At 33.7% G+C, this 15,783-nt stretch overlaps 1 protein-coding gene across 1 annotated transcript in view; it reads right to left on the bottom strand.

Moving 5' to 3' along the window:
• The window catches only part of Gycalpha99B (guanylate cyclase 1 soluble subunit alpha 2), a 130,236-nt gene extending 120,835 nt beyond the window's left edge, over positions 1-9,401 (bottom strand). The window contains exon 1 of the mRNA XM_073089532.1: positions 9,222-9,401. The gene's annotated coding sequence lies outside the window, so the exon portion shown is untranslated. The remainder of the gene's footprint in view (positions 1-9,221) is intronic.
• Between the last annotated feature and the right edge of the window lie 6,382 nt (positions 9,402-15,783).

The following is a 15,783-nucleotide window of genomic DNA, read 5'->3' as shown; positions in this document are numbered from 1 at the left end:
CAGTTGGGGACAGATAAAGTAGCATCTAAACCAAACCTTTGCCCATACATTTCCAATCAGCGCCCCTAGCGGACTGTATCGGAACTGTTTGGAAATATATGGGAAATACGTAAACAAATACAAGAACAGTCATTTTTGCAAAAACATAAAAGCTCATACTAAGGGTACTGACCACAGCTGCGCCTAACACTGCTGTTATTAGATAGACATAGTGTAGGCGGTGCCTCTGAAGTCGAACCACTAAGAGTTCCACCACTTTTTTTGGGACCCGTCTCAATTTTCTACTTCCTCTTTTTTTCTTTATTTGTAAGAACAAAGACATAATAATAGGCAATATTCAGCTAAGCTTAGAAACAAGGTTCATTTTCATACCGAACCCAAAATCAATCTTGCCATGTTTTCACAAAAAGAGCCTACGTTCATGTTTAGATTAATATCATAAGTACACATGGCTTAAATTTTCACATCCTCCTAATATGTTGTATGTGAACCGTCAGATCGTATTCGAGAAAATAACTTAATAATTATTCATAAACGAACAACGCTAAACATATTTTCTTTCATGTTCAGTGAACAAAGATGAGAATTAACGTCTTTAGCAGAAGATTCTCGTAAGTGTACGCATAAAGTATTCGTAAAACAATAATTAGTATGATCATAAAGAAGGAATTAAATATTTGGACCTTTTTACCAGATTGCGTATGGAAAATATACCAGTTATACATTCAAGGGTTAATTTGGTACCAACGAGCTGATCTGATGAAGCCAAAACTTTGATGGAATTCTTAAATGGTTAATAGGAAATCACGCGAGTTTGGTTTATATGGTTTGTTTTGACTAGTATATGCTAGGGAAGTATTGGTTACTGAAGGTGGCTAAAAGTATTTAACAAGATTTTAGGCAACTATACAATAATAACAGCGGCATTTGGCAGGTTATTGTGCCCTCTGAAGCACACAAGCAAGTATATTTAGCTACTGGTCATTTATCCAACTTCCAACTACTCTGCTAAACTCTAATCAGTTTTGATCTATACGAAGTTTTATGATGATGAGTAGCAGACGAGCATGCAGTCCATCTGTTGAGTGGCTACTACCGCCCATGGACATCTGTAATCAACCCCAGATAGGATTAGATATTCCGATCGAATAGGTCTGTCTGTCTGTCTGAAAAAGTATGTCTTCCTTACCATATCACATTACTAGAACACAGCAGCGCTTAACACTGCTGTTATGCTGCATTACTGCTGCAGAGTTGAACCACAAAGGGTATACCTACAATTCATGTGTATAAAACGCACGAAAAGTGCATATATAAAGGTATTGCTAGAAAGAGTTTTTAAAATGTTCTTGTAACTTATCTGTTATTGTCTCAATCTCCTTAGCTATGAAGTACAATGAACACGTGGGGTTTCTATTTGCGTAACAGTGTTTATAATGCTATGTAATGTTACGGAAACGTTATTGTGTAATGTCGGAAGATGGTTACATATTGGAAGGTCAAAGTCACTCAAGATGGCTTCAATAGACTTGAGGTTACCGGTAACTAATATAAGACTTACGTCTAAGAGTTTGTTTTCGATATGGAGCTATTTTAATTAGTCGATTTTTCGAATTTAAAATAAGATTATCATCGAATAACTCAATATCATGCTAAAGTCTAGAAAGACTCCAAAATTATCTTTTTCGAATTACAAAATTTTATTATTTCACGTCGATAGATTTTTCGACAAATTGGAATAAGCTTTGTTACATTATATAAGTTCCATAAATATCTCGATTAATTTGAACGACCTTTCAAATCAAGATGTCATGCCCTTTCACGTCAAAATCCAATTTAATCATACATATATGAAGCGATGCCACTATCTGATATTTTTAAGATAAATTTTGAATTATTTTAAGAGCAGTGAATATAGACCGGAGTTTGAGCACAGATTTGTTCTGCTATTAAATTGGTAGGCCTGGTATACGTATCTAATACTATTGTATCAGCCTAGAGTACATCAGCTTATTATAGATATTTGTAATCAACCCAAATAGGATTCGTTTCACCGGAGGTTGGCCACAAATGCGTTGGACTAATAACTAACATACTGAACATAACAATAATAATTTACAACTTAACATCTCCAAAATACTACCCACTTGGACTAATAGTAATATCTAATTAAAACGCCTCTAAGAGTGGGTTGGATCGAAAGCCTGTTTAAAGTTAGCAGGAAAGTTAAATATAACAGTAACTTTGACTAAAGCGACATAACATACGATGTAAGCGATGTGTAACAATTCTGAGTTGCACCAATTCATTTGTCATTAATGTAATTTGTGCCGCTGTCATCACAATTTTTAGTCGACGTTAACAGATACGGAAGTTGGCAAATACAATAACTTTAACCGATCGAAATTGAGCTGTTAAAGTTAAGTGTTAGTTGACGTAATTTTAACCTCAAATAAAATGGTGCAACTAATTAATTTTCTAACAATGTTTTTGATCGTCAAATACAAGTATCGACTTGTAAATGTTAAAGTTATATGATTCAACCCATCCTAAGTATACCTGTCACACCGTTCAGCTAAAATAGATGCATAAAACTGTTATACAGCAAAGAGGATAGGTATTCCCAAATTATCAACATACACGAAAACAGCGTTCAATTTTCATAAGCGTGCCAAAAGAACCGCGCCCCCACAATAGGATAACCTTGGCTGCCAAATAATTAACTTTGCCGTAATGTCATTACCCCAATTAGAATGACATCATTTCTATATTTTAATGCCGAATTTTAAAGGTGATCTCATTGTGATTTAATTTCAGTGCCACTACCGCACCTATTTCTACCTATTATAATATAGGAATAGCAGACGAGCATGCAGATCACCTAATGGTAAGTGAATGCCGCCTAAGGACTCATAAAATCTACCTCAGATGCGCCGCTACAATCCGCCGCGCAAATCCGACAGCCGGACGAAACTTCGGATTTCTTGCGTCGTTTTGTTCAAATACTTGTTTTATATTTAAAAAAAAGTTGTTTCATACGCATATGCGAACATTTCAGATCCCGTCCGTCCCCTGATCCTGAAGTTCGTCACAATTAAACCCAGGATTCAACTATTGTCATACCAAAATCTGGAGGCACGGTAGTGTCACCGCAAGTCTAACAAAAAAAAAAGCGGCACGGACGTAGCATTTTTTTCTCGTATTATTTTTTTAGCCCACACGCTAAAAAATATTTTAATTATAACCTCATTTAACCTTTACTGCTCCTGTATGTTTCAAGGTACCGTAATTAAGCAGTTTAAACCAGATTTTGTTGAGAACGCCCACTCTAATGTAACATGCGATGAAAACACGCACATGATTTGTTTCTAGAAATTTAATATAAAATAGTACAGTATATATAGTTCATCATTGTATATGATCATTATCATCATCATTATCATTATTATCAACCCATTACTATCCCATTTCTGGGCACGGGTCTCCTCTCATAATGAGAAGGATGAAGCCATAGTCCACCGCACTGGCCAAGTGCGAATTGGTAGACTTCACATACCTTTAAAAACTTTTTTTTAAGATTTCTCAGGATACAGGTTCCTCGTGTTTTTCTTCACCATTCATTCATAATTCTAATACGTATTGTATACTAGCATTGTTACAATTACTATGAACTTCATTTTTTTAAATTTTAAAGCTTTATGCACAAACTTATGGGTGCTGGCTGGTCCGCGAGCCGAATGCAGATGAATCGACTTAAGATGCGATGTTGCACGTCTTAGGGGACGGCAATTCAATAAACATTCATTCTTGAGCGGCAAAATTCAACCCGAGACATTCAGCACGTTAAAGAGGAAGGGCCTTTTTGCCCTTGTGGGCTTGGTGGGCCCTTTGTTTTTACGTTGACCTATTTTCAGAGGGTATTACGAGTATCTATTAACAATATTAGTCCGTAACTTTTATAAGGTTGCCCATATATTCTTTAAAGAGAGAATGTCAATAACATGGACGTAGGTAAAGAACTTTAAGTATATACAGAATCGAATTGTTCAATTTTTTTTTATATACACATGTACAAAATATTACATTATGCGACCATCTACACTAATATTATAAAGAGGAAAACTTTATTTGTTTCTTTGGTTGTAATGAATAGGCTCAAAAACTACTGGACCGATTTTAAAAATTCATAATTAAGATAGGCTATATTTTATATGAAATATATTTGATAAATAGATTTTGAGGCGGTACAAAGTTTTCCGGGTCAGCTAGTAGGAAATAAAGGTAGACTATGTCAAATCTAATATATAAAATTCTCGTGTCACAGTTTTCGTTGCCATACTCCTCCGAAACGGCTTGACCGATTTTGATGAAATTTTTTGTGCTTATCCGGTATCTATGAGAATCGGCCAACATCTATTTTTCATCCCCCTAAATGATAAGGGTTGTTCAACCTAAACATTTTTCGGGTCAGCTAGTATTATCTATAAGTGACAATAAGACTTAATTTTTGAGAAAGCATCTTCAGCCTATGATATTGATATGATATAAAATATAACCTATACTTCTATTAAGAGCCACATATTAAAAAAAATAATAGTTACAAGCTTGCGTGACATGTGTACCACTCAACCCTTGCAACAACATGACATACGATTGCGCTATTTTCACTAATAGCAATGACATCACTTCACTCGTATTTCCTACTGCTGCTACTAATTTTCCTTTATGACCTTCGTTCTGCATAGTAGTTATCATCATCATCAGTGACATCATAATTATTTCAGCATATGTCAGGATGTCAGCCAGAATCATAGTAGCCCGATATTCTAAATCTATGTGTCCAAGACACTTGCATTACTTCCAGACACGAGTTGTGTCTGTTAAAATGTTGCGAAAATATGATTTTGAGTGTCACGGTCCTAGTATGACATGTTCGACACGTTGTGGTTCGCATCCGGCGGCACCACACTCACACTTGTTTCTGTCTAATAACAGCAGTATCAAGCGCTGCTGTATCCTGGTTTGAAGGGTGTGGAAAGGGAGGCGTACTTTTCGAGGTATTCCTGCTTAGTCCTCAGGGGTAGCGGCACATCTGTAACCGACCTGAGGTCGGTCATGTCTAATCCTATCTGGGGCTGATTACTGATGTCCATGGGAGGCAGTAGCCTCTTATCATCAGGTGGAATGCACGCTCGTGTGCTACTCCTATATTAGATAAATAGGACCTAATACCGATATAATTCAGAGTCTAGTATACAAAATTGAAAATTTCTAAAAAGATGAGATCTGTACAAGAAAGTCCGTTCATAGTAGGTATTTCATACTTTCGAAGCGTGTTTTATTCTAACAACAAAGTATGCCAAAAGCAATAAAAACAAGCGCCAATTGACACCAGGAATCGACAAGCATGCTTGTATCGCAAATTGGGGCACATTACGTCACTCAATAGATCCAACATATCTGCAATATGAAAACTGAAGATTATCCGCAGCTATTGCGTAATCCCATCTGAAACAATTTCAATTAAAATATGCCACGACAGTGATGCTCAATAGTCAACTAGTGTGGAAGTTTCAAACTAGTGACTTTATTTCAAGTCATATAGGCATATGCTTATCTATGTACTACTTATAATATTAATGATTTCTTTTTATAACGCGCAACAAAAACGTATCATTTTCTTCACTTGTAAAAGGATCTTCTGGTAGTCATGCCACTCTGAAACACAGTGGATTCAAATCTCGGCTACAACTAGAATAATGATATTATTTTTTTTACAATATCGGAGTAGCAGTCGAGCATGCAGTCCATCTGATGATGACGGCGACTGCTGCCCGTGAACATCTATAATCAATCCCGGATAAGATTAGATTTCTACCTGAGGTAGGCCACAGACACGTCGCTGTGATTGAGAACTAAGCTAGAATGTCTCGAAGTATGTCTCCCTTACCACGACCTCTAAACCGAAACATAGCAACATTGAACACTGCTGTTATTCGAATCGAACTGTTGTTAGTCAAGAGTGTATTCTCTGTATCCACGACAAAGGAAACTCTCATGTGTGTACTCATAATAGTACTAAAAATATTTTTATTGTAATGTGATCAAGTGTATAAGGGTACATGCACTGTAGCACTACCATGAGTTTACAAAAGTATTACTCGCTAGCGACTGCGTAAAATATATGTATGAAAAATTGTACAGCGCCTCTGGTGGTTACTCGTAGAACTAAAATCCGTAGTGGCGTAACTCGATACGTAAAAAACCTATCGAAATCAAATCGCTAGCGAATGTCATTATGATCTATTGCCATACAAATTCGGTCCCATGAGTCATTAATTTGACAGACGTTGTCAAGAAATACCGTAACGATAGTAGTTATGTTATTCACTAGCAAAATGACAATAGTTTTCTATTTACAATTTCTATAGTGGCGTTTCTATGCCAACTCATGGTAGTGCTACATATTTCAGTTACGGCTCCTGTTATACGTGAAGTTGATAACATCTAAGGCTGGCAAAGATGATCTAATATCAGATAAACTATATACCAATTTGCTACTTTCATCATATAACTAATATAGCGTATACAAGATTGTATCATGTCCAATAAAGATAAATTAGTTAAGTACTGAGTTACACAACAGTGCAGGAACAAATCGATGTCCATTAAAAATATTAATGCATGAACACGCTCAACATTTTTCGGGTAAACTTTACTTGCAAGAATTTTCATAAAGCCTTCTGTAATTAATAATGAATAACTGGTCGATATTACGATTTCAAATTTTTTGTTAACCATCTAATTTTAAGACCTTATAAAAGATGCGTTGCATGTGACCACATTTGATTTTTTTTTTCATAAAGTCGAATCTATCCATTTTCTGGATTTAATAAATCGTCTCTCGTAATTTTATAAGCTTCTGGTGTTCTATATACACTGTCAATTTGAATAGCAATGACTAATTTATGAAACGACTAATTGATCAAATGCATAATTGATTAAAATGATTAATGTGTATTAATTAAGATTGTATTAAATTGTATAGGACAAATTGTTTTATCCCTATCAGAATATAGAAATATTTTCGTTAAATATCCACACTACCCCAAAGAATTACGTTATACTATCTTCATATACAATCTTCTTAAGTTTCACGTTAAGAAAATGAAAAATAATTATATAAAGTTTTCCTTCAAGGATTTTTGCAGAAGTGATGCGTAGGCCGACGATGCTCTTCAATGTATAAAAAAACAAGCTTAAGATCGTCTCAGTAGAAAAATAAACTTTTTCAGAAGAAGTTTAAACTACCATCGATCATACTACTGCAAGAAAGCGTACTATAATACCATAATTGAGTTTCTCAATAACGATTCTTTATAGTAAAGTTTCCGATTCTTCCAAGACCTAATTTTGTGATAATAACTAGTATATTGTGCAAACATTTTATAGGAATATGCCGTGAAAATGGTTATGAAGCCACACCTATTTCTGACTAATAACAGTGTTAAGCGCTGTTGGTTGGTTGGTTTACTTAGGAATAGCCAAACTCAGGTAATTCAATTTTGTTTCAGTTTGAATACAGCACACCACTCTTCCGTGGATTTCATGTCCGTTTGTTTTTTCATAGTCAAAAAAGAATTTCAGATAAAACATATCTCCCAAAAAATAATATTAATCAGAATTGGCAGTAGATGGGTCACATGTGTCACAGGACTCAGAAACGATGACATACGATTTTCGGAAGAAAGCTACGAATTGACAGATTACGGAATACCCCATATAGTTGATTTGCCGTTCTTAAGGTTCGGGGCATTTTATTCCTAAAGAGCCCTTTTTTATTTCGATCTACTGTTCAACAGTAGATTGAAATAAAAAAGGGATATACGATTATTTATCGAATTAATAATGAAGGATAGGAAAAAAAATACCGATAAAGTTTCAAATTAATAAATATTATAATATTCATTTTTAAGAAACTTTGTTGCTTAGATACATATGAAACATAATATAAAGTAGTCATAACATTCAGTTTTATGTTCAGTATTCAGTATTCCGATAAAAAATAATAGTAATTGTACATAAACAGTACAAAAAGTTGACGTTTATTATTAGTCATTAGTAGTCATTTCTGATGTTCATGTTCATGTTAGCTATAAAAACATGCAATAAAAACTCGTACTAAAAATAAATTGATTACCCATTGTTATCTTACTTTGAAATTGTGATAAACTTGAAACGCTGACAATAATTGATAGTTCTACATGTCTTGGTAATTGAAAGAGTAATTACGTGCTATTTATATAGTTACTGTCATAGATATACTTGTTACTGTACTATAATTCATAAAATTGATTACTCTAACTCGATGATGACAAAAGAGAGAGTGTAGCAAAAAAAAATAATATGAGGAACTCGTAATAATAAGTATTTTATTACATTTAATTAAATGAATTATTATGTTGTCCAAATAATAATGTTTTATCACAATATTTGAAAAAATACATTATTTACTTTAATATTTTATACCCTACATTGGTAAAAATAAAATTATGACAAAGTTCATAAGAATATTATTTTAAGACGTCGCCTCTTTTCTTATTATTTTATAAAAAAATGTAAATATTTCGTTTCCTTTCTAGATAAAAATCCCGATCTTCATTACTCATTAACTGACTTCAACAAAGGAGGAGGTTCCTTTTTTTATTTACAACAAAATTCTGAACAACGGGTTCGTCCTATTTTTTATTTGTTTTTTATTTAAAATTGTATACATAATTAGTTGGATATGTGAGGCATAAGACATTAAAATATCCACCGACTTCGTCCTCAGTGAAGGTTTTTAATGATTTTCCATGATCTTTAAAGTATTTTACATAAAACAATTTACATAAGATATTATAAAAAAAATTTAAACCCGAGGATAATGAAGGTCTAATATTTTGAGACACTTTTTAGATAATATATTTTTAAAAATAATACACTGATAAATAAATATTTCACGAATACGACGTAAACATCAATGAAATAAATAAAATAATTATTAAATATACTTATGTATTTTTATGATAAGGATAATAAAAAAATTGAATGCAGTTTAAAGTTGTAAAAAACTAAAAATAAAATGTGAAAAACGTAAATACATAAATAAAGTAATACACAAATATATAGCAAAAAATATAACCATGATTTATAAATTAAAAGTTAACATAACTACTAACCTTTAACCGTCGCAAACTTTCAAACTCGCACAACAGGAACAACACAACACTTAAAAGCAATAAAAAACAAATCAAACAAACAAATACATGGAACAAAATAAACAAAATCTTCAAACACGACCACAAAATGTTTACATGCACGAATTGTATATGCGTCACGGATGCCCGTAGCGCGACATACGTAGCATTCGTAGGGCAGTCTACGCGGTACTGTTGCTACGTTGGGCAACCCGCGCGGTGTGCGCAAGCTTAGGCACTTTGCGGACGGACGACACGACTTTACCACTCGTATTGTCGCAAAGTCGCAAGTGTTATTCGTTTTGCATACTATTTAATTTCAGCTCTCTTAATGTCGCAAAGTCGCAAGTTTTACTCGTATTGCATACTTTTTGATATCTATAAAAAATAAAAATAAGTCCCAATTCCACCGCAAGATGGAATTAGTTCCATATAGTAAAGTACGTTTACATCCCTGCGGTTTTTATTACTTCAATACTTCGTAAAAATGTATTTGATATTTTTGTAACAACTCATAGATAACACAAAAATGTCATATTTTATGATTTCAATAGAATTAAAAATACTTTAAACTAATTTAACGTCCCCGACAACCTAATTTACTCCACTGCCGGACATAAGCCTTTGCCAAGATGTGAGACAATATTCGATCCTCCGATGTCCTACCCAGCCACTATGACCCGCCTTCTACAGGTCCTCAGTCCAGTGAACTGGAGACCGTCCCATACTAATAAACTAATTAAGAACCCATCAAATAAAAGTAAGATAAAAATATCACTATAAAAAACACCGAAAGCATTTTTCCAGACACCTATTACTTATTTCACCAAAAACGAGATTACTTAAACACATTACAGCCATACTTTTCAAGGCAGATTATGCTCTGTACGTCTTTACGAAACATTGTTAACTCCATCCAATTTTGTGAAAACCTTAAGAGACTCGGGTAATGTTTTCCTACACGCACATAAAGCTATTACTCGCATTCTTTTCGCACGTGAAAAATAAATCATAAGAGTTTCGTGTCTTCTATGTTGAACTTCATTTCTACTTTATCCATTTACGGATGAATATAATGTAATTTGTCAAACTTGAAACGCGATCTGGACTTTTCAAACAACATTTTGTTTGGAAAACGTAAGAGGTTTTATAATAAGAATCATTAAAGTATGGTCACATTAATAAAATAGTGATACATTACTAAAGTATAATGATAGTTTTTACCCGACTGGGGAGGGTAAGTTTTGGAGCGTATGTATGTATGTCACATTCTTTGGTATGCCCTGTACCCTTACCATGAGTTTTTACGTTTTGACAAATATGATTGTTTTTGAATTTGTTTACGTATTTGCCCATACAAATTCCAATCAGCGTCCCTAGTGGATTGTATCAGAACTCTATCTATAGTGTTAATAACGTAACATTAAATGTCTAAAATGACAAGATGTACTCTAAGTTTTGTCTCTCTTTTTTGCGAACATGTGAGGTAGACAAAAAGACTTGAGCTTACTTATTCTTACGTTTACTCAGTCTACTGAAGCAAACGGAACAGAATAATGGATTGAGTAAACGTAACATAAAATTGTGGGATGTTTTGAAAACTCATGATAAGGGTACTGGTACCCAAATAACGGGACAAATTTTAACAGATTTTATAATGGTGTGTATGGATTAAATTGTGGGAGTGACGTAGGCTATATTTAGAAAAGTCGAGTTTTTTTCTTTTTATAATTGTTTCGGCGATAGAACACATTATCAATATGCATAAAATGGCGTAAATAAATGATTATTTTTTGTAAAATAAGTGTTTCAATTTTTTTTCATATTTCAATAGTAATACCATATTAAATTTTAATATTCGTCGAAATTAAATGAACAAATATCAAACCACGACTTTCAATTTTCATTTCACTAAAACTATGACATAAATAGAATATCTGCAATATGTGTAACCCACTAACCTTCAGACGCTACGTGACTCATGCTAAAAGATTCCACGTTTTAATACTATATCTGGTACATTTATGGCCGAGAGTTAGTAAAGTTAACCTTAGCCTTTTATTTTAGGACGAAACCAAAGTATAAAAACGGTACCCTATATCAAGACCTCCGCCTATCACAGGGCTCTTTATTTTTAAACGTAATGGGTACACTGATACCCGGAGCGCTATGACATGGGTATCTTCAAAAAAGGTGCAAAAAGAGCTCTCATACAAAGCCGGCGATGCATTGGCGACTCCTCTGGTGCTGCAAATGTCCATAGGCGACGTTGACTACTTTCCATCAGGTAGCACGTCTGCCTAATCGTTAGGTTAAACTAAAAAAAAATACACATTTGATTATTTTACCGTTTTAATTATTATTAGGACCGTTTTAATAATAATTATTATTATATAACAACTTCAATTAGAGCTTAAAAAAATCGCCTGTGTCCAATCGTCGTTTTATTGTGAAATATATAATTATATAGCAATTAAATATATTGGATCATAAATCGACAACTGGTCAGGTTAAAGGAGACATACTTTTCTAAAACAGTTTAGTCCTCAGGGGTAACGGCGTATCCGGAGCCTACCTCAAGTAATTAAGTATCTAATCTTATCGGGGGTTGATTATACGAGTAGATGTTTACGGACGGCAGTAGCCACTTATCATCAAGTGGACTGCATGCTCGTCTGCTATTCCTATATTATATTTTTTTCCATCAACCTACCAACTGATAACCATTTTGACGACCCGCGTGGCGGAGCGGTCACCATGCCGGTCTGAAGCGCAGAGGGTCCCGGGTTCGATCCCCGGCCAGACAGACTTCTAAATGATGAATTTTCTGGGTGTTTGTGTATTTGTCTCTGTGTGTGTCCATAGCACCCACGATACAGGGAATCTTAGTGTGGGACTGTGAGTGTAGAAAGCGTTTTAAAAAAAGATAATAAATGAAATAACTCGGAGATGACACTTTTCCTCCCACGTGCAGTCTATTGCAACTATAGTTGAATGTCTATAACAATGATACACGAACATCAAATTACAGTATTTTGACCGCTTTAGTCTGTAAGCTAATCTATTATAAGCAAACGCAACACCCGAAACATTATGACACCCCTGAGGACTAACTTGAAGTGCCCGTTTGCCAATTTGTTTTCGTATAAGCGCCCCTGGCTCATCAATCTTTTGAATATCATTACTGGGACCAAACATTTTCTATTTAATGTTCTCTCTGAAATATACAAGTTTGAAATTGATATTACTTTTAGAGTACTATTGGAGTAACTTATTTCTAATTCGGTTTCATATCGGATATAAGAAGTATATGAGCAATCATTTGTCGGATTCAAATAACATAATAAAAATGAACTTTGTATAAACCACACTTATAGTAAAATTAACTGTTTTCATTTAATGGATTTTAAAACCCTTTATTATATTATAATTGGAGTAAATATTTACTATACTAAATAATCTATATAATAACAATAAAAATATGTTACTAATTAAATTAAAAATAACTAATATTAAAAAACAAATTAAACTTATAAGATTAAGATTTTCATTTAATTGTAAAGCGTTTCTTAAATATTTTCAATAGTAATGACTTAATAGGATTAGTCCCATTATATGACGCCAACGGGCGTCTACAACTACCTGTAGAACAATAGAATAGAACATGGATTTTACCTAAAGACAGATACGTTGCCACTGTAGATGTAGATAACGCATTTGTAAATCAGCCGGCATCCGTTTCCTTGAAACCGAAACGCAAAAACTGTTTCACGTTAAAAATAAGTGTGACGGTGGTACCTCCCTGGACCACCTATACTGGTTCTACCACCCTTTTTTTAACTAAAATAATAATAATGAATAAATAAAAAGCTATAAATAACGCTTTCTACACTCACAGCCCCACACTAGGATTCCCTGTGTCCTGGGTGCCATGGACACACACATAGACAAATACACAAACACCCAGACCCAGAAACAGAAATCTAAATTCATCATTTAGATATCTGTCTGGCTGGGGATCGAACCCGAGACCCTTTGGTCAGACCGGTATGGTGACCGCCACGCGGGACGTCACACATAATACATTACACGATAAATTTCCAACTGCACATAAAATAAAGACACAACTAAATTATATTATATTTGAAAATAAATTTTAAGACGAATTAAGTTTCGTATTTTAAGGCAAGCAAATTATTATATTAATCCACTTCATTTCGTTTGAATTTCAAATTTGGTTATGCAAATGCCAACGAAAACAGATTTACTCGTCAATTTCAATAAACTGATTCGAAGAAATTTGTAAAGAAAAATATAAAGAGTATGTAAGGTCCCTTACCGACTGCGTTGAGTAATATTTTTAAGCGTATGTGTGCATGAGTCATTCTTTGGCATGTCCTGTAGAACAAATGACTTCACAGATTTTAGCCTAATATGAGGAGGATTTTAACATATCCTTGGATTCATTTATTTTTTTTGCGGTTGTTTTGGCGTTTGTTTTTATAATGTGTTTCTAGTTAATGGCCATTTGTTATCCCCTATGCCATAAATGGCATGGATATACAATCCATGCCATTTATGGCAAAAGCAAGCACACAAACACTCGGATACATGAGCTAAATTAAAATCTATCGTTTAAATGTCTGCCTCGCTGGGGATCGAACCTAAAACCCTCTGTATGCCTGAAGAATATCTATATACTCCATAATTATCATCACCATAATACTTTTTTCGGCAATAATATTAAAACTTTGATGTATAATAATTTATTAAACAAGTATTGATCTATTAAAAAAGGTTTTTTAGGCTGAGTAACAAAAAACGCAAAATAAAATAAAAGTATAAATAGATATGTATAAAGTGATAATTCATAAGTGAAACTTGCAAAAAATCATACTACTAAAATTGTTAGTAGACTTACTTATTATTATGCTTTCAATAGACTTGAATCCAATTGCTTACTTAAAAGAAGTTGGATTCAAACCCATTGTATGAAATTTATAAGTAGCAAACTTAAGAAACTTATTATATTTCCTTAATGCAATTCACAGCTATAGAAAAAATACAGAAAACTAATTCTGGATCACAATCATGGAATCTTTAACTTTATTGCATTTTATCAGGATTTATTTTACAATAAACGTAGTTTCTATATACATTTGCGAGAAAACTGTGCCAGTTACAATTGTATTGTCACATCCAATGAGTTGACAGGAAAAAGGTCTTTAAAAGCAACACACATAAGGGCTGAAATTGTTTGGCGTGTTTTATCAAATTGTTCGCTAAGGTTTGCACCAGAATTGCGCACTTTGTCATATTTTCTCGTTCCACTTGTTTTAAGATGCTCCTTGTTTGAATATTTTATGAATCTCTGAATAGTTTCATCTGTTTAAGTTATTATAATAATGGTTATTTGAATTTTAAAGCATTTGTTTCTTTTTCTATAATATAAAAATGCCTTTTCTATAATATGCCTATGTAAATGCCTACTGTTGTCATGCACATTTGTAATTAACCCAAGATAAAATTAGATTCCTACCTGAGGGCAGACAGACAGCGGAGGCTTAGTAATAGATTTCCGATTTTACCCTATGGGTACGGAACCTTAAAAAGCAAATTAAAAGTTTAAATGTGCCCTGTTCGCATGGTTGATTAAAAACTATCGTTAGAAAGCCTATAGCTGTATGAGGTATCCCTCATTTATCCCTCATTTTATTAAATAAGACAGATACATTTGATGTATAATAGTGGCACTATAAATTAAATGACTCTTTCTTTGGCACGCCCTACTGCTTTAACGGTTTCTCGGATTTTAACGTAATAAAATTTAACAAAATAAAATTATATTTAGTAGGTACCTACTACCAAATTGAAATTTGACTAATGTCCCATAGTGTCATTTTTTATTTCTTTATTGCCGATATTTCGACTCAGTTGCATGAATCGTGGTCACGGCGAAACTGCGGTGGCGGGGAGAAACCGTTGACAAGTACTAGTGGTATATTAATCTATGTACCTTATGTATAGTTAGTTTTTCTTTTCAAGGTTCCACATTACGACAAACAATACTAACAACATCCTTACGTACCGCAGTCAGCACTATTTGTGACTCGCCTAACCCAAATAGCCGTACCATAGTAAAATGTCTCAATTCCGCGACAATTTACTCTAAAATCATATATTCCCTAGTGTGTTACATTGCGCTAACAAGTTAACATCAATCATCCAAATTTCGTAACACATTTAATTAATTAATCACGTGACTTCCTAAAGTCCTATTACGATCACACCATTAAACCTGCCATGAATATTAAGTATGGTAACAATGGATCGCTACAATTATTGCTTCGGGACCGACACCTGCGCTGCCATTGTCTTCGTGTATCGCTCGTAATGTTTGATTAACTGAGCCAATTTACCTATAGCATCATGATTTAGAGGCAGTTGTTCCTGTGTAGCGATCGGATATATGATATGCAGGGTTCTGTCTGATATATAAATGTTAGATATATGAAATTTACCTATAATACTAGTTAAATAATAA

Source organism: Epargyreus clarus, unplaced genomic scaffold (genome assembly GCF_041222505.1).
Source record: "Epargyreus clarus isolate Ecla_fem2 unplaced genomic scaffold, WU_Ecla_fem_2.2 ptg000029l, whole genome shotgun sequence".
NCBI lineage: Eukaryota > Metazoa > Arthropoda > Insecta > Lepidoptera > Hesperiidae > Epargyreus > Epargyreus clarus.
This window is presented reverse-complemented; position numbering and strand designations above follow the sequence as displayed.